Here is a 20,935-nt window from a genome sequence, read left to right on the forward strand (position 1 = left end):
CTGGAATGGAGAAGGTTACCCTGAGAAGGAACCACACTACAGCTTCATTAAGGCTGTAGGAAGCACCACCACTTGAAATGAGGTATTGAGTACCTCCCAGATCTCACCTTACACACTGCTCTGAACCCACTTAGAATCCAGGATGGGAGAGAATCTAGCCTACAAGGGTAGAGTCATACTAGAAAATACTATTTCATTGGAAGCATAGCATAGGCCAAAAGGAGATCTAGCTAATATGACAAGATGTTGCTCTGATGAACACCACTGATGAATTTAGGCAACTATGCTCTGCAGAATGGTCATAGCAGTGAATGGTTGTATATCAAAATTCCCCAACCTTTTGGGCTTTGCAGACCAGCGGGGTGGGGGTGGAAGAGAGAGGGGATGGTTCTGTGCAAGTGGTGGGCAAGTATGTGTGCACGCACAGTTCCATTTGTGCGAGTGGCAGACACATGCACTTGCCACTCACGTAAATGGAGCGTGCAGACTCACCCACTGTTCACACAAATGGGGATGTGCATGCACTCACCCACCACTTCTGCAGCCTGATTCCAAATGGCTCAAGGCCCGGAGATGGGCCACAGCCTGGGAGGTTGGGGACCCCCTACTGTACATTATTCTCCAAAAGAAATTGCTCACTCTAAACAAGATACAGCCAGCATGGTGATAGTGATAATTAAGGAAACATAACTTTATCTTCCTTATTATACTTGAGCTTGTACGTGGCTTCAGTCAGATTCACTTTTCATCTTGTTCCACTAGTGCTCTAGGCACTGCTTCACCTTCCAGACCTCCTCAGTAAACCAAGGAAACATCTGGGCTTGGTAAACAGATGCTACTTAGGAACAATTATCTCAAGAGCCTGAGTCATCTTTTAATCAGCAACTAACCTATAAAAGAATATGTGGTTGAATGAGGAGAATGAGAGGAATAGATGCTGCCTAGGAAACAAACAAACAAACAAGAGAGGCAAGGGCCCCCAGTGGCTTGCTAGAAAACTCCCCAAGTGTCCACTGGAATCCATCCAAATGCCATGAGCTACTGTACAAGGAGCAGATGTCTAAATCAGCCCATTTCCCCTGTGGAGATTTTGGACGGAATCAGTTTTAGCTGATCCGGCAAACAATCTGACCACTGAAAAGGTCTGAGTATAAAGCTCTCCATATCCACAGATTCTAACATCTGCTCTGAGGCAAAACCAAGGCCTATCATATTGCTGCTTTAATGTATCAAGCCAGAGATCAGCATGGACAAACCTGGGATCCCCATGGAGGCTATGAACTTCCAAGCTTTCAAGAATTGCACTATCAACCTCAAGCACTCCCCTACAGCTTTCCTGATGATCTAATTCCTGACCTTTCTCCTGTCTTTCTCTTGGTGGGCAGAGGTTTTGCTGTACCTGATCTGAAATATTCTAGGTTTAAGACTGCAGTTCTCAGTATTCCCAGCCAGTGCAAACAGGCTCATCAGTTTGTGAGAAGTATATTGTAATCACATATGGACCCAAATCCTTTTCTCGCAGTTCCCAGATTTCCAGGTGGAAATTTTCAAAGGTAGATGTGTCAGTCATAGGGAAAGAAAGAAAGAAAGAAAGAAAGAAAGAAAGAAAGAAAGAAAGAAAGAAGGAAGGAAGGAAGGAAGGAAGGAAGGAAGGAAGGAAGGAAGGAAGGAAGGAAGGAAGGAAATTATCTATATTCCACATCAGATCCCAGGAAATCCTAGGTATTATGATGACATCCTCATGCAGAAAAAAAAAGCTTGTCCTTTTGACTACTTACTGCCGGAAAATTGCTTGCCTCTGCTACAGGCAAACAAATAGGTGCCCTGAAAAGCTAAGATAATATTTACATTTAAAAGAAAAAGAAAGGCATTAGCGTCTATAGAAAGGAATGTGATGGATAATCTGTAGAAAAGATGTAAACCTGTGATTGCTTTTATGTTTGTACATTGCACTGTATATAATTTTATTATGCTTTGCTGATGTTTATTAGGATTCCAGGCACTTATGAATTTCAATTATTTCTCTGTTCATTATTTTAGGTTTTACACTGTTGATCAAACTCGGAAAACTAGTTCTGTGAAATATAATAAACACACGTTTTTCTGTGTCTCCAATGTAGCTCAAAGCCTTGCCTTTCTCATATAATTTACCTTTTTTGACTTGCTAATTGAGAGATGTTCTCTAATTGTAGGTTACTGCCTAACAGACCTGAAGTATTAGATGAATCCCCAATATGGATTCATACATCCTATTGGTTCATGTTTGCATAGATACTGCATTCCATATATGAGCAAAAAACTGTAAAAGTATGTATTGCCCATTGCCCATTCCCAGGTAGAGTCACATTTGCACATTTTTGCCTTTTTTCACTTAACTCATTTACACATGTTCATCTATAAGTATATTTATCAGGCATCTTCATGCATATGGAGATAAAGTTATGGTATTCTACCACTCTCTATGGATGAGAGACCACTATTTCTTTTTTCAGCCTCATTCCTTGAACAAACTAGGTCAGCCTTAACTATAAGACATACAAAGCTGCCCCATACTGAAAGAAAAATATGATGTTTTTAAACAGAATTACAAACTTTCTCCCACCTCCAAGCAGTGGCCCATTTCATTTGACCACAACAATTTTTTTTATAGAGTTACTTGACTGAGGTTGCATCTCCTAGGTCCATCTTATTACACAGAATTTGGGTGGCTCCAATTGCTGGGATTCATTCTCCTGAGATCAGTTCCATTCACATTTTCTCTCTTCCATTTCAAAAGGTATAAAAACAACAACTTAAAAATAAAAACCCAGGAAATTCTAGAAGACAGCTGTGCCACACTGGGAAAATAAGGGGCTGCTCTGTTACAAGGTCTTGTTATTTTTCAAATAATGCAATGAAATCACAAAGAAAAGGAGTCCAAGTCCTTTTCAAAACTGACAAAACTGCATATGAATGCGTATTTTGCTTGTTGTGCAATAATATGAAACTTTATCAGGACTTTCAGCTGAAAAGAGACAATCCACTGCACAAATATATACACCCAAGGTAAGTTGTCTAAGAAATTAATATGTGGTACCAATAAAGGAGAATATTTGTAGCTCAGGACTGAAATGAGAGGTCCTTGGTGTTCTCTGAGCTTGCTTGTTTTCTTGAAGGCATTTCATTACCCCAGCACTGATGATGTTACCTAGTTAGGGCAATGAAATGACTGCAAGCTCAGAGAGCACCAAGGACCCCGCAGAAATTAATATTTTACAAATGTTAACTATTTATTATTTTATTTATTTGTTCAACTTGTATGCCGCCTTTCTCCGAAGACTCAAGGCGGCTCACAATGCATTTAAAAATCATATATAAAAACATTAAAAATGAAAACATTAAAAACAATTAAAACCCATTCACACCATTCATGGCCGGATCTCGCCAGATCGCAACAGCGAGATCAAGGGCCCCAGGCCTGCCGGAAGAGCCAGGTCTTCACCGCTTTTCGGAAGGCCAATAGGGTGGGGATGGTCCGGACCCAGGGCCGGATTTTCCTATAGGCTAACTAGGCTTCAGCCTAGGGTCTCAAGATCAAGAGGGGCCTACATTCAAATTGCTAGCAAAATTAAAATTACACTTTCACTATAGGTGAAAGGGCCTCATAAGTGGAATAGCCTAGGGCCTCTTTTCATCTAAATCTGGCCCTGTCCGGACCTCAGGAGGTAACTGGTTCCAGAGAGCTGGGGGAGCCACAGAGAAGGCCCTCCCCCACGGGCCCGCCAGGCGACATTGTTTAGCTGACGGGACCCGGAGGAGACCAACTCCGTGGGATCTTACCGGTCACTGGGAGCTATGCGGTAGAAGGTGGTCTCGAAGATAACCTGGCCCTGAACTATATTCTTAGCCTTCAAATAATGAAATTATTAGAGTTGAACTGAACTATCATTATGCACCTATTGAAACTTTTACTCCTAAACACAGATTTTAGAATAGTGAGCTCTTTGGATATTTAATTTCCAACTTACGCTTCTGTGTTTGTGTGATGTTAAAACTAATATTTGAATCTCCTACAAAATAGAAAAAAGAATTGCTCTGTACTTTCGGGTGCTTGTCCCTTCTTTTATTTGTATGCTTTCAATTGCTTGAGACAAACTAGTCACTTGAAGTTCTTTGTGCTCTCTGAGGTTTGATGTTTGTTGCAGACATTTCATTACCCAACTAGGTAACATGAGAAGTACTAGTGAGTGCCAGTGCCAATCAAGCCGTGCCCCCCTGAGAGAATACCTGCAATTACTTGTCTGTAGAAATGAATTCCTTGGGAAGTGAAAGAAGAATATTTACTTCTACCCTGTTTTCCCCAAAATAAGACATCCCCTGATAATAAGCTCAATTGGGCTTTTGAACGCAGGGCAATAAGGCCAAGTGCTTCTTTCAGGTTTCAAAAAAATATAAGACAGGATCTTATTTACAGGGAAACATGGTATTTGCAGGCTATCAAGGCTGTAAGGCTCACAGGTTACCACGGTTGACTAGCAGGTCTGATTCTGTTCCATCTGGAGAGGGCTGAACATTGCCACTTCCCTTCCCTTGTTTTTCAATCGGAATTAATATCTTTCCACGTTTCGCTTCACTTCACTTTGCTTGTAAGAGTTAATCAGACTACACAAAGAATCATTAGGTTTATCCTCTGTTTAGAATCAGATAATTGCAGCTGTGTATTTCATTTTTGCATAAATCTACATAGCAAAGTACATTTTTCTTCCCTTGTTTTCTCTACTTTTGCTATTCACTTCTGTTCCAGTCTTCCTAATTGACTCATTATTTCATGAATGAATTTTAATTTTTTCACCTTCATGTTTCATAACTCCCTTTGTCCCATCTACATTTTTTTCATCATTTTGTTCCCCTTCTTCTTTCTTCTGCTATTCAACAGTTAATATGACAGGCTATCATCACAGCAGCTCCAAAAGCTGAAAATAAAGGATCCCCTGAAATTATTTTCCCACTCCATGCACACAGATAAATCAGGGTACAATTATAGCTTGAGTTATTCAAGGTCACAGAGAAAGTCTTTAAAAGGATAAGGATGAAATGGGATTTCATCATTGTTCCTTATTTCTCTGTTTTCATTTATGCCTAAATATTTGACTATGACTTTGGACATGATGTCCAAAGAAAATGATACACTCAAAGATAATGAAAACAATCATTTTTATACAACTTATTTATTGCTTGAATCTTGGAACTCTAAATGACCAAATAAAAAGCCCATGACTTTAATAGGTGATTTCCTACCCTTTTATATTTCATACAACAATAAAAATTTAGAAGAAAAGCATATATATATATATATTTTACCCTGCAATTGTCTATTTTAATTGTATTAAAACTTTTAAGAAAGCCATTAAACTAATAGAAACTAATGTAAAGGAAAAAGAAAAAGAAAATCAAAGGAAGAGCTAGAAGAAGGAAGGAAGGAAGGGAGGGAGGAAGGAAAGAAGGAAGGAGCTTCTAATTTTCTTTACAACAGTTATAAATAAAATTATAAATTTACACTTTTAAGGTTAAAAACACAACTCATTTTTTCCTATAATATATCTTGTCTAACCATCAAAATCATGTATCATAAATTCATTTTTTTCTGTTTCACAAAAAGCAAAGCCAATCCAGCATAATTCCTCTCTCTGCAGATTGCTGTAATGATCCCCTCCTCTTCTTCCTTCTTGCCATTTTTTGAGTAAATGCCATTAGGAAAGAGTCTCAAATAAGGGAAAAAGGAAAAAACAAAACAAGTGCTTTCTTTATGTTTGGTGCAGTCAATGAAATTTTTGCTGTTGGATTGTTAACAATATTAAAATTGATACAAGAGAGTTCTATAGAGAACTTTCAGCATAACTGATATTGGAATGGCACATTTTGGGAAAGGAAATCATAGAAGAATTGAAATTGTCAATCATTAACAAAGGAATGTCTAAAGTCAATGCTTGGATACAAAAAAAAAAATATGAGAGGATGTCAAAGCTACACTAATCAGTATTAGTGATTCAAGTCTGTGCTCCACCACAGATGCAGAGGAAGCAAATATTGAATATGCTGTCAGGAAATCCTTGTTGATAGACCTCCAACTCCCCATCCAAGAAAAATATCATACTCATCATAGGCAATTGAAATTTATTTATTATTTATTTATTATTTATTAGTTCAATTTATATGGCGCCCTTTTCCGGAGACTCAGGGTGGCTTACAATGCGTTAAGCAATAGCCTTCATATTTTTGTATATACCTGCTTAGTAGGGCTTTCGGCCCCCCCTAAGCGGTGTTCTTTTTTATACAAAGTCAGCTTATTGCCCCCACAATCTGGGTCCTCATTTTACCTACCTCGAAAGGATGGAAGGCTGAGTCAATCTTGAGCCTGGTGAGATTTGAACTTGCAGTAATTGCAGGCAGCTGGCAGCTAAGTACTACTTTAACAGCACTTAGTCCACTGCACCACCAAGGCTCCTAACAATGGAATGAAAACGGTGTCTAGAATAATGGAAATATTTTGCTTTAATGTGCAGAATAAAGCAAGGGACTGACTGATAAGAGTTCTGCAGAATAGCTTTTTTTTTTTTTACAGAAAATACCTTTTTCAAACAATCTAAATGACAAATCTAAACATGGACATTACCAGGCAGACACCGGTAGTATCATAATAAAATTATGATGGCAGCTGCTTCCAGAATTGCACCAGGTGGCCGAGTAACAAAGCAACCAATTACAGAGAAGAAAAAAACTCCAGAGCTTTTCAAAAATCAAGTCAGGAGGAGTAGTGGGACCTGGTATAGTTTGAAGCAGACAGGAAGCCTGCAGGGATCCAAGGTTGGGGAAAGGCCTGTGGGTATGAGTACAGAATGTGTGTGGGGTGGGGGCAGAAGTCTGCAGGGATTGGAGGGGAAGATCTGCAGGAGTTAGGGGGCAGGAAGTGGAGTATAGGATGTCTCATAGTATGGGGGAGGACTTGGGAGGCCTGGGGCAGGTAAGCTGGGTCTATGCTTAGCCTCATAAGGCCTCCCTGACTAGAGGCTCCCTATGCTCTGCTTAACAACCTGCATGTTTGTTTAGCAGAGGACGGGGAACGTTAAGCGAGGCCATCTTGCTTAATGTCCATTGCGACATGCAACCATAAAGGGGGGTTTCATTACGGATATATGTCGAGGACTACTACAAATTTTCATGAATCAGCCCACCATGAAGAAACAAAACAGCTACTTCACAAATGCATGGCACAACATAGGAGAATAAACCCATCAGGAAAAGATTCAGCAGTCCATCTGCCTTTGAAAGACAAAAGGTTTTTCAAGTCTACATTCTGGACAGAGGGGACCACTGCTTTGAAAGAGGGGTCAAAAGAGACTATTAAAATTGAACAGTTCTCTCTCAATGGGGGGGGGGGAAATACAATATCTGTTGTCTACAACACAGACCTTTTAGCAGTTCCACACCCATTTGCACTCTTATTCAGGTGACTCTGAGGATACAGATAACTCCAAGTGGCTGCAAGGACTCTAAGAGAGCTAATGACCGACCTTCAGAGTGCTAAGGAGAATATAAACTGAAGAAGCTTCTTGGATAAGAAGTGAAATGTTTGGAAAGAAAAAACAAAATCCAGTTGCCTTTTGAAAAGCACCTTTGGACAACCATAACCTGGAAGATTGAGAATCTCCATAGACATTTAGCCCACCTGATGTATATGTTGAAGAATTTATATGCTCCCCAGGAAGTAGCAATTAGAATTGAATATAGAACTAATTTATTCACAATTGGGAAAAGTGTGTAGCAAAGTTGTATTCTGTTAACCTATCTATTTAATTTCTATGCAGCTTACATCATGAGAAATACTGGATTAGAGGAAATCATCAAATCATCAAATTGTTGGGAAAAAAACATTAACAATCTCAGTTATATTGATAGTTGATTTGATGGCTGAAGAAAGAATTAAAGAATCTCTCCTTGGAGATAAAAAAATATAGTATAAAAGTCTATATTCTGAAATATATACATACATATATACATACATACATACATACATACATACATACATACATACATACATGTGTACATACATATATACCGGTATGTATATTTCATATCACACAATCAGCATGCAAGTAAAATGGAGAAGAAGCTGAAGCAATTCCAGACTTTATCTTTGTAGGCTAAAAAAGGGTCACAAGGACATTAGCTACTCGGATGAAATCTAACAAACAGTATTTTATCTAGTGCAAGATAAATTACACTGAGAACGAAGTTGTATACTGTATTGTCAAGGCAACGGTCTTCCCAGTCTTAATATATACAATGAAAGCTGGACCATCAGAAAGGTTGACTGGAGAAAAATCAATGCCTTTGAATGTTGGAGAAGATTGTTGAGAATACTTTGAACTGAAAGAAGAACAGATAATTCAATACTAGTTGAAGTAAAACAAAACTGTTCACTGGAAGCACTAATTATGAAGTTAAAATGTAAATATATTGTTCACATAAGGCAGGAACAAGAGTCTTTGGAGAAGACCTTGATACCTGGAAAAATCAAAGGCAATCAGAAGCCAATAGAAAACAAGGTGGTTAGGTACAATCTTTCATTACTCAGATAAATCTAAAAACATTCAAAGAAATAGTTAATGATGGAAAGTTCTGGTGAACTGTTGCCATCATAAGAAAAAGAGTTGGTAGCAACTGAGTGATTAAATGGCAGCACTGCTGCTCGGTTTTTTAATAACAGGATAAATAACCTAGAGAATTTTAAATAGTCCAGTTTATAAAAAGTGTAATACACAATCTACCAAATGTGTGGTAAAATTGACAAGTTGATAAACAAAGTTGATGTGCTGTATTAATTAAACTTGATCCTCTTTCTGTAATTGTAGGATTCCTTTTGTGCTTTCTGCAATTTCTAGAAGATATTATATTTGGAATTTATAGTGTTTTCTAGGATTGGGGAACTAACAAGCCAATTTCCAATTTTAAATAGTTTTTTATGCTGGCAGAGACTCCTTGGCAATTATAGCTATGTGAATATCAGGCCCATTTAGCTAAATATACTTGTCAGGTTTGTTCATTTTCTTGGATATTATCTCACCAAATTCAAATCAGTATGTAATTAAATCTAAACCTCAGAATTACCCTTTGCTTGCTTTGTAGAACATTGAGCAGCTGAGAAGGCAGAAAATATTTCACAATAAAATATTAATATTTTGGTTTTGTTATTTATTACAGTAAACATATGGTTCAACTGATTCACTGCATCTTTATAGGCTGCAGAAAAATGGTCCGAAATGCTTTTTAATGCTTTAAAAAGTGTTTGTATGTTTCTGGGTGTATACATGATATTGGGAGGGAAACACAAGATGTATTGGTATAAAGAAAATTCTCATATTAGTTTTGAAAATCAGTAATATCATGAAACAATCATAAAACATTTTTTTAAAACACACATACACACCCCATAAATCTCCCCTATACCTTGGAATGGCACGTCAGGAGTTACAATCCAGAGACAGAGCCAAGACAAAGATGGGGCTGAGAGGGAATGAAGCTGGAAACTGAATTTGATTTAAAATTACCCAAATTAAATCATTAAAATTAACCCCATACCTTAAAAAAATTCTTCCATTACATTAGAATAACAGTCTAGTGGCAACTTTTGGAGAACTTGAATGAGTCATCCCCAAAGCCTATAAAATAGTGGCCACTTTAAAAGATAGCTTACTTTCCATTATTAAAAATATATATTTAGCACTATTAATTATTAGTAAGAAAACAAAGTCAGAGCCACTTAAAAAAATAATTAAAAAGAAGCAGGTCTAGAGAAAATCTGCTCAATGTAATACATTCAGTTGCCTGATAATCAGTGCTCATGTCCTTTAAAAGAAAGATAAAAGAGCCCAGGGAAGAAAGCTGCATGGAAAAAAGGACAAGAAGATATATATGGACAACTGAAATATCAATGTAGTGGTAAGTCATATAATAATTTTCAGCAGAACAACAACTACTTATTAGTGGCAAAGGACACGGAACCTAAGAACTCCATCTTTATTGTTGCTCCTTGGTTCTCCATTGCAGATCCAAAGAATGCCTTCACAGGATCTGCCACTGAAACCTAATGAGTTGCCCATAGGATGTATTAAGTAAAGGGCAGCATTTTAAAAATCAATTTGATTGATTAATTTAAATAAAGCATGACCCTCGGTTCAGTATTTTTAACAGTACAGAGGGAGAACATTTGAGTGAAAAACAAGAGAAAGTACAGAGACCATAATCACATTGTCCAAGACCGTACAACACTGGTTACAGAGAACGCAGTATACATGCTCATATTCAAACTTTAAGCATATAAATACATGTCATGAGAAAATGCCTTTACTTAACCTGAGGTGTTTCAGTCTTAAAACAGTAAGTGGGGTGGGGAATTTTAGCAGGTGTCTGTCATACAAGCATGAGAGAAACTGCACCTGCTGAAATTCCCTCTTCCAGGCAGCTATTAAACACACTGGCATCCTGTCTCACTTTGGTCCTTGTTGCACTATAAAGGAAACATACAGAAGGGATTATTCAAAGCTTGGCTCCACAAAAAAAGGATACAGTACAATGAACATGACAGAGCTATTGCCAAATATCCAGTACAGGATGTTCTGCATTTTGTTTGCAGTGTCTCAGTTGCTTCCTGTGCATAGCAATGCATGTGCCAGCTTGAAAAGGGACCTCTGTGCCTGCTGAAAAATTGCAAACGGACTCTCTAGGGCCTTTCATATGCAGTCACATTCTTGTGCTTCCAGAGCAAACAAATACATTTCGTGAAATTGTACTTAAAAGCCACACAGAGAAATGTACACTTAAGCTCCCAATAAAAAATAAAAACAAGACACCAGCGATGTAGCAAACCTATTTATGCGGCTAGCTTGATGCAGCAAAACAGTATAGAAGCTCTAGGCATAAATCAGAGTATCACTAGCAGCTTCAAATGTTAATTCTTGCTCAGACCAAAAACGCAGAGCGGGATAATGAAGAAGCTACTACCAAGGTAGCAAGTTGAGAAAGAGGATAGGATTCCTGCCACTTTAATTATCATGTAGGAATGGGCACTTTAGCAGATAGTACTTTTTAGGCGAAGTACATCTGCTGAAATTTCTCATTTTATTCAACTATTAAATGTGTGAGAGCTCTGCCTTCTTTTGTATATCCTATTTTATTATTCTGTCAAACAGGAGAGAGAAACATGATCAAGAGACCTGAGACATCCGATACTTTTAGTCTGAAGACACAAATGAAAAAATAATCTCCCTGCACCTACTAGGTCGCAGCCATCCTATCCCATTACAGATACTAACATGGAAAATACAGCCTTGGCTTGAACAGGATTTAGGTGTCTATTAAAATATTCATGAAATCACAGCAATCATAAAATATAGACTTGGAAGATGCCATTTCGGTCATTGAATTCAACCTCTGCTCACTACAGGAATTCAGATTAAGCATCTCTGACAAATGGCTGTCTACCTCTGCTTGAGCATATTGAGTGATTCACCCTGTCACTGAAGCCTTCTCAAACTGTTCCTCTCCCCCGCCTTTTCCTTGGTGTATTTAATTGCTTTGATTGTAACTCTAAATACACAGTTTGATTTATTTACAGAGCTTCATAATTGCAGCAATACCTGAATATAGCCAAGGTAATCAGGATGGTTAAAATCATACTAAGGAACAAACTATTAATTTTGTCTTAATGCCCTAAAAATGTACCAGTTGGTAATTATTTATTTATCAGTATTCCTGTTTCCATGTTGCCTAGTAAACAGCTAGGGACAAATAAGCTTATTCTGGAATCTGCATGTTCTCTCTCTCTCTCTCTCTCTCTCTCTCTCTCTCTCTCTCTCTCTCTCTCTCTGTGTGTGTGTGTGTGTGTGTGTGTGTGTAATTTCTTCTAAGTGCTTTCCCACAAGTGCAGGGTCCTTCTTTTCCTCCAGGTCAACTGAGTGTTGGTTGGTCTATTGGTACAGTACAACAGGAATTCAGTGACTTGACATTGTGGGCTGAGAGAGAGTGACTGTTCTAAAGTCACCCAGTAGACTTTCATGCCTAAGGCAGGACCACAGTCTCCTGGTTTCTAGTCTGGTGCCTTAACCACTGGACCGATTTACTTACTGCAACAATATATACGGATCTGTCTTTCCACAACATGTCCTGCTAATTGTAACAATAGCACAGGGATGGTAGCAATTTCATTCAGCACTTTAAGATTTTTGACAGGGCCAGCACTAGTTTCAAGAGATCAACACACAAATATCCTTGGGTGAAAGATGGCACACAATGTGTCCAGTTCTAATCATCACAATACAAAAAAAAAAAAAAAGATGCTGAGGGCCTAGAAAGACTTCACAGAAGAGTAACAAAGATGATAAGTGTCTATAGTTTCCCAGATCCATTTTCCCCCTTTTTTGAAGATTGGAACCATACCAGCTCTTTCCCACAAATGCCAGAACAAATAGCCTCCCAGTTCAACCCTCTTCCTAGCCTAGTGCTTGGGGGAAGAGCCTAGTCTTCATAGCCTTCCAGAAGGCTAAAAGAGTAGGGAACCCTTGACTATTCCAAAGGGTTAGGGCAGCCATTGAGCAGGTGTGTCTCTGAGGTACCATAGATATCAACATTTAAGGGAGTTGATCTGGAATACACTCACCTTACTGAGATGGTAGTAAAATGGATAAATAGCCCCAGGGGGAAAGGCAACCTTGCATATAATCTGGCCCCTGTAGGGTTTTAAAGGTGACAGCAGCTTGATTTTCATTTGGGAAACAACTGGGAGCTACAGCAGCTCACACAGTAGTGGTGTAACTTGGATGAATCATGAGGCATCCAAAACTGCATTCTGTGGCATTCTGGACCAGTAACAGCTTCCAGATAGTTTTCAAGGGCAGTCTGATATAGACCACATTGCAGTAATCTAAATGGGAGGTGACTAAGGTGTCAGCTTTGGAAGCCATATTAACATGAGAAGCTTCCACGCTGCCACCTTCTTGCACTTGGGAAAGTAGGAGGGGGGATTTAGTAGCAGGATTGTAGTTAGTCATAGTAGCATTCTTCTTTTCAGTCAAGGTCAGGGTGTTCCTGCATTTGGTGGAGGAGTGGTTGAAGTGCTGGCTCAAGATGGGACAGATGGTGATTGTGCCATGTGATGGACTGAGGGATGCAGGGGCTGGATTTGGGATGTACCTGAATCTGAGAGTTCTGGGTTTTCCCTGATGTGCCAGTATACCTACTCTAATAAATTGGAACTTTGAGAAAATGCCTGCTCAGAGTTTTTAATTGGAGATGGGTTCTTCTGGAATGCTGAGGAGCCTTGGTTGAGCAAGGCTCCTCAGTGCAGGAATGGGTGCAACTGGCACACAAGATGAATTTGTGCAAAATGCCCCCTGCTCACAGCTGCCCCCTGTTCTTCCAGCAGGAGCAACAAAGTCCAGGAGGACACCCAAATTGTGCACCAGATCTATATGGGGGAGTGTTACCCATTCAGAGTCAAAGATATCAACTTTCCTGATCCCTGAGGTGGGGCAACCATTCTATCTTGCTAGGCTTTTGTCAACAGCAGGTTGCTCACCACTCAGGCCTTTATAGCTGAGAAACTACCTGAACAGCATCACTTGCCCAGTTGTAGGGTAGAGCTGTATACTGTATACTGATCAGATCATGATACTGATGAAACCGAACCTCATGCCACAAGATGACTTCTCCTAGAAGTCTCATATGGGTGTTAAACAGGACGGGAGTCCTGAGCCCCAAGGGCCTAGATCTGGAGCTTTCCTTTCCCACCATAACTAACTGAAACCAGCCACAAGGAAAGGAGGAGAACCACCACGAAACAGTGCTTCCCACTCCCAATCTCGAGAGCCAGTCCAGCAAGATACCATAACTGATGGTACTGAAAGCCATAGAAATACCTAGACACAGTTTACAGCTGCTCAAGAAAAATAGTGCAACTGCCTTGCCGGTTCTCAATATTGATGAGAACCAGGATGGTACAGTACATAGAGGGGTTAAACTAAAAGCAAGGCTGAATTGCTTGAGAAACTACTAAAACCACATTGAAGCATCTATTAACCTATCCTACTACTTCAAAAGACTTGGGCAGCAATTAGTGGAAAATGATTTCTGTTAGTCACAATTTAATTGAAAATATAGCAGAATGATACCTCACCTTTTATCAAAATCCTTAGAATTACTGAATACAGAACTTTCTGTTAGGCTGAACAGGAAAGGGTAAGCTGAATGGCTCAAGTGAATCAGTACCTGTATTCATATGTAATCTTGTAAGTATTTTAATCACTTCCAACAGACAATGTTTGCAATAGAAATGTAAAGAGATGCACTGTCTCAGTCAAAAGCAAAGGGATACAAGCTGAAAAACACACTTTGACTTCAAAGCAACAACAGTGATAGCTCAAAATTAGACTGTATGTATACATTTTTTTTCTCTTGGCATAATTTTCATAGTTGGAAAGCCAGTAACTTAATTATAATTAAACTTTGCCAACTAAACATTACACCTCTCTATATCACGTTGGGCTTTCATTAGGGATTTCTGGAAGGATGAAACAAAATATCAATTCCAAAACTGACTTTCTTAGGAATCACACTGGGCAGAAGGCTCTTCACCCTTTGGGTCATTTCAGGTTGATTTTGGCTCTCAAAATTCATTCATCAAGTTAAGCTTAGCATTATTCATAGCTATGGTTTTCAAGGACCAGGAGGTTATATGTGTCAGAAGCGCTATAGCACTAGCAGTCCCTTGGACTGACATGCATTTACATCTTTAGAGTATAACATGCCTGCTTCAAATTTACTTGGGATACCTGTATCTAACAAACAAACAAACAAACAAACAAACAAAAATGCTGGGGTTGTTAATACAGCTGCATCCTATAGCTTTTGGACTATCTCCATAAATTTTGAGATGGGGTTACAAGTGTCTGCACATTATACCCATTCAGATGTGGAAAATTGCCAAAAATAGTTGTGTTATGAATGTAATCGGAGCGCAGAATACTTTAAGCATAAGACCGATGTAAGCGAAGAGTAGACACAGAATATGCAGAGGTTGCTCTGGATTCTTGCAACAGGCAAAGCATACAATTTGTTTGATTTAAAAGCAGAGGAAAGTCAAAGGCTCAATAGCACAAATTCAAAATAAGCAATGAGACTTAATGAAAACTACAAGATGCAATCAATGATCTTTGTTCACAAAGGCACCAAGAAGATGAGGGGTGTGTGCGTGTGGATCCTTTGGCAGCACAGTGATGTGAGATGGGAAATTAGAGCATGCATTCTGCCCTCAAGTGTTCAAATCGGGAAGTAGCAGAAAATTCCCTCAGTACTTGACTTAACATCCATATTTGAAAGCCAAATGTCTAGGATGTGTTACATTTTTCTTCTTATTCTTAGCTGGCCTTTCCAAGGCATCTATATCCCAATGCTGTATTTGCTGATAAAGTGTCCGTCAACACAGCAGCAAAAATAAATTGTGCTGTTCATATAACTCCCAATCTAAATCTTCCCAAATGTTGCAGATTGGCTCATCTATGGTGAAAATAATAAATACAGCGCCGGAAGAGAAACTCAGCACTGCTTCTAAAACGTTAAAGATGGATTAACCACAGCACTTAACACAGCTTTATCTAAAGACATTCAAGTCAGAAAAAATGGAGGGAGGTATATGATCTGTATATGATTTCTATATTATTAGACTAGGGTGGTTGACCAATTCTAAGGGCTGCATCCTTTGGTCCAGTAAAAGTTCTGCTAGGCTGTCACGTGAAAGAGACAAAAATCCATTCTCTAATGGGGTTTAAAGTTACAGTTGGGCAGCTCTCACAGAACCATAAAGTTGGAAGGATTTATTTATACCACTGAATCCAATGAATAAATAAAGTATCCAAAATAAATTATCCTAAATAAATGACCGTCTGGCTTCTACTGGAACACATGCACTGAAGGAGAGTCCATTGCCTTTCCAGATCATTTGTTCTATAATCAAACTTCTGTTACTGTTAGGAAGGTCATCCTCCATCCATCCCATTCCCCCCCCCCAATCAGAACCAGAACTAATCTGGAACTGGAATTTAAGCCCATTATCCCATGCACTTGTACTCTGGAACAAGAAGGAAAGAAATCCTAACATCCTATCTACATTTAAAAGAAGCTATTGTATCTTACTCCCCAGCAGTCCTTTCTCAGCTTCTTCAGTTTCTCATCATGTGGTATAATTTCTAGTTACTTTTTTATCTTTATTCCCCATCTCTAATTTCTCTAAAACCTTCTTAAAATATGGTGCTCAGAGTTTAACACAGTAGTAAAGGAAAGGTCCGGGCAAAGTAGAATAGAGTGAAACCATTTCTTCCATGACTTGGAAATTACATTCTGTATCTGATGAAGCCTAAAATTGTATTTCCATTCTTTGCAGCCACATTACATTGCTGGCTCACATTCAGATTGTATTCCAATATCTTTTCCAGTAGTATTTAAATCAGGTATACCACATCCAACACATCCACATCTGATTTTCCTTTCCCAGAGTACAACTCTGCATTTTAATTTTTTTAATTTATCAAATTTATAGGGTTGCCCATCTCATAAAAGTGATCCTGGGTGGTATACAACAATTAATTCAAATAATAAATACATTAGAGAGTTATTATTAAGAAAATAAAAACCGTACAGCATAGCAGGTAATGAACATCAGCCACAGTGATGGAGCCATCATAACATTTCACCAGTCCCTTGGGCCCCAGGCGTGATGGCAAGCCAGATCTTGAGGGACTTCCTGAATATTAATGGGAAGGTAACCTCACCTCATGGGGGAGAATGCTCCATAAGGTGAGCACCATTATAGCAGAGAAAGCCTGCCATCTGAAACCTGCCAAGTGTAGATCCCTAGCAGACAGAACTTGCAGCATGCCTTCTGTGCCAGACCTGATGAGACGAGCAGATATAAATGAGGAGGGGCAGCCCCTGGATAATTTGATCCAATGCCATGAAGAGATTCAAGTTTAAAGTTTTGAATTGGACCTGGAAGCAAAGCACCTCGTGGAGCAGAGATGTAACCTGTGTTGTTCTGGAAGTGCAACCATGATGTTGCATTTTGCAACAGCTGAAGCTTCCAGATACTTTTCAAGGGAAGTCCCATTTAGAGTGCATTACAATAATCCAATTGGGAGATAACTAGGGTGTGAATGACTTTGACCAGCCCCCACCCAATTTAGGAATGGGTGCAACTGTCACACAACCTAAAGCTGTGAAAAAGCCTTCCTAGACACCACTACTACCTGCTCTTTGAGCAGGAGTCGTAAGTTCAGGAATTGAGTTCATGAGTTCAGAAAGTAAGTCTGTAAGTTCAAGACGTAAGTCCGAAGGGAGTCCTCCACCATTTGAGCTTAGACCATTGTTATTGTTACTTTAGATTCCAGGTAAAGAAGGAACTTTATGCTCTTGTAGACTCTGGGGCAACCACTAAGTTCATAGATATAGGAATAGCTACAGAAACTAAAGTTGCCTACATACTCAAGCTCTACGGAGTCCAATGATAGTCCAGACAGTTGATAGACACTAAGAGCAGTAACCAGGAGCAAACCAATCTAGTGGGTCCAGCCTCCCTGCAGTGGATAGTGATACTAGGGCATCCCATGGCTATCAGAGGTGATCTGACCATGATAAGAGAGACACTAAAAGCTTTCCATTTCCTTCTTTTTGCAGATGAAAAATGTTGACTGCCTAATAAGTTAGAACAATTTTAAACCACTATGACACAGCACATTTGTGTTGCACAAGAGACCTGCAAGTGTGCAGCATCTATAAGCCACAAGTAAAGGTTGGGGGGTACTGTGCAAACAGAACCCTCTCCTCCATGACATCACCAAGGGAGAACTGTGACTATTTCTCCTCCATCTCAGCAACCAACATCCTCTGATTTTACAGAAATTTTAGCATCTCATAGTGTGCTACGAGATGAAAAAGGTTCAAATCCATGGATCTGGAATGTTGAACCAGTCTTTTCCTACTGGAAAATTTCAGTCAGAGTTTGACTATTTGTGGGGATGTTGTACCTCTGAATTTCCTGGAGTGAGAAGGTGGCTGGCCCAACTGTCTATTCCATAATCTTCTGATGCAGTGTTTCTCAACTTTGGCAACTCTAAGATGTGTGGACTTCAACTCCCAGAATTTCCTAGAGAATTCTGGATGTTGTAGCAGTGATGGGATTCAGGTAATTTAACAACCGGTTCTCTGCCCTAATGATTTCTTCCAACAACCAGTGTGCCAAACTGCTCAGAAAGTTAACAACCGTTTCTCCCGAAGTGGTGCAAACTGGCTGAATCCCACCACTGTGTTGTAGCCTACACATCTTATAGTTGGCAAGGCCAAGAAACACTATTTCAATGGACTCTACAGTGGGATGCCGTGCTCTTGCAGCCATATGATCAGCAGCAAATAGCCAAGCGCTATCTTTCAACATCTTTTTTTACTGCTTACTGTAATAACGTATGTCAGGTTCTAATGAATTGAAGATTAATTTCTACTTTTCTGTAAAGTATCTAGGATATGTCTGTGGTCAATATTTTGACATGAAAAAGGAATTGGTTTTTTGACTCCTGCATATATCCATGTTTTACTTTTTAAAAAAACCACATCTCTTCATTGGTCCTTTGGGCAAATGCTTTTGCACTGTTTTTTTCTTAAAGTGACATATTTTTGCTACCAATATACAGTAAACCTAATCAATCAGGAATTGCTTTGCTAACATGACAGTTTAGTGTCACATAGCCAACTTCATTCATCTTGTTATACCTCACAAACCTAGTACATAGTCAGTGCCTTCCTTCCATTTCTATTTCCATTCTGGCAATCCCACACAATAATGGTTTCTGGTTGGCAGCAGTATGACACTGTCATGCTGTGCAGGCAACTGGGCTTAATAATATCATAATATCACAAAACTGCTTCAGAAAGTAGATTTTGTCTTAATCCTGTTTCCTGTCCCTCCACAGTAACTAGAAAGGGAAAATTTAAGAAGGTGAAGTCTTTATTGGAAGCCTTCCCCCTTTGTCTAATTAATTGTTTCTGCTTCTCTCACTATTCTTCCACTGCCTTGATTTACATTATTTATTTGATTCTTTCCTACTTACATATTGATCAGGATAATTCTTTTAAGCTTCCACTCATGACCATTTCTATGTACATTTCTAGCATCCTTGGAAGTCTCTGAGCCAGCAATGTTACTTGTTGGATAAATTGTTACTTAAACCTATTATTTAACCTGAGTCTCTTATTCCTTATAAACTCTTACCATACATAATAGTCATGATTCCTAGTCTGGTTTTAATTAAGCAGTAGAGGTACATCAGCTGGGTTGCAGGGAGCGGAGACAGGTTAAAATGTTCCACTCTTGCCACACTACCAATCAATCCATAGACAAGAATATCTGTAGCTCAGGGATGAAATGGGAGGGTGGGGAGCTTGGTGTTCTCTGAGCTTGGTTGTTTTCTTGCAGACTTTTCATTGCCCAAATGCAAGGAAACAACCAAACTCAGAGAGCACTAAGGAACCCGCATACCAATTAATCTATACATAATGGCTATAGCTATTTGAAGAAAAGACTACCTTAGGTTTTTTTAAAAAGAAAACCCTAACTTGCTAAATTTCCTCTTGGAAAGACTGTGGGTCAATCTTAGCTAGGCCTATATGTCCATGGCTTGTGAATTTCTTCTGCTGTTCAGCATTTAGGTAACAAAAGCACTTATCTTGAAAACTCAGTCAATTACTTTGACTCGGATCTCCAGAAAGATAAATACCCCACTCCCACACACAATATTTAATACTTTCCAAACAATATCTCAATAATTGCCAAACAGGAAAATGTCAGTAGGAAGCAATAAAACCAGAAACTGCAGAAGTTCCTTTCAGATCTTCTCTATTTAGAGACAGCTGCTCTCCTCCATAGTTCTTTGAATCCAACTGCCATCTTTCTTAAATTCCAGTCTTCATGGTAAGATATCTCTTCTGGGCTCGGGGCCAGTCCTACCATGGGATAGAATGAGACAGTTTCCTATGATGGCAGATATTAGGGATGTAAACAAGAACTTCTCCCCACACTCCAATCATTCCTTTGTCTTGGAAGACACAATATTTCCTATCCTGAACTCCCTAAAGTAGTCTGCTGCCCTCCAGTGTCACCAAAGCTCTAAGCCCACCACCAGGAGTAAAATGAAATTCAACAGTTTCTGTACATGAAAACTGTACATGAAAACTGGAGTGGGATTGGGTGCAAGAAAGAAGGAAGAACTAAGCTATTGGGGATGAATCAAGAAGTAGCAGAAGGGGCTGGAAGAAAGAAAAACAGCTCTGGCCAACTGCTGCAAGTAGATCTCGCCCATATGATTTTTTTAAAAAATCAACACCCAAAACAGATTCCATTTCTGCTTAACAGCTTGCATCTACAGACTAAGAAATTTGTTACAGCATCTGAATTGAGAAACGCAGAACATAATTAATATCACTTCTGACAATATGACTCATGTTGTCTGGCTCTATGGTTATCTTGGGCTGGAGTAGACTAGTTACAGAAATTAGATGAAAGATAAATTTGATCTCCTTGCTCACACGGCAGATAGATTCTCCTCCTGTCACCTCCAGTCTAAACTGTCTACTTGTTATAAAAGGCAAAATGGAAATTCCACAAAATGAATATACTTGAGCTTAGGTCTCCATAATCCAAACCATAACAAAGCAATGTTTTCCCCTATCTTGAACTTTCCCAACCTCCCCTCACCCACCAAAATGCAACCAAAAATTCTTTTTTGGATTAGCCACTGGAGTAATAATTCCTCTGGTACTTAACATCTCGTATCCAATATGCTAGATATAATGCCCTTGT

At 39.1% G+C, this 20,935-nt stretch overlaps 1 protein-coding gene across 1 annotated transcript in view; it reads right to left on the reverse strand.

Moving 5' to 3' along the window:
• SHISA6 (shisa family member 6) overlaps nucleotides 1–20,935 on the reverse strand; it is a 316,519-nt gene that overhangs the window by 257,688 nt on the left and 37,896 nt on the right. The gene's annotated exons all lie outside the window — the stretch shown is intronic.

The sequence above is a fragment of the Pituophis catenifer genome, unplaced genomic scaffold, assembly GCF_029215685.1.
Source record: "Pituophis catenifer annectens isolate HBS135680 unplaced genomic scaffold, rPitCat1.0.hap2 SCAF_2, whole genome shotgun sequence".
NCBI classification, from domain to species: Eukaryota; Metazoa; Chordata; class Lepidosauria; order Squamata; family Colubridae; genus Pituophis; species Pituophis catenifer.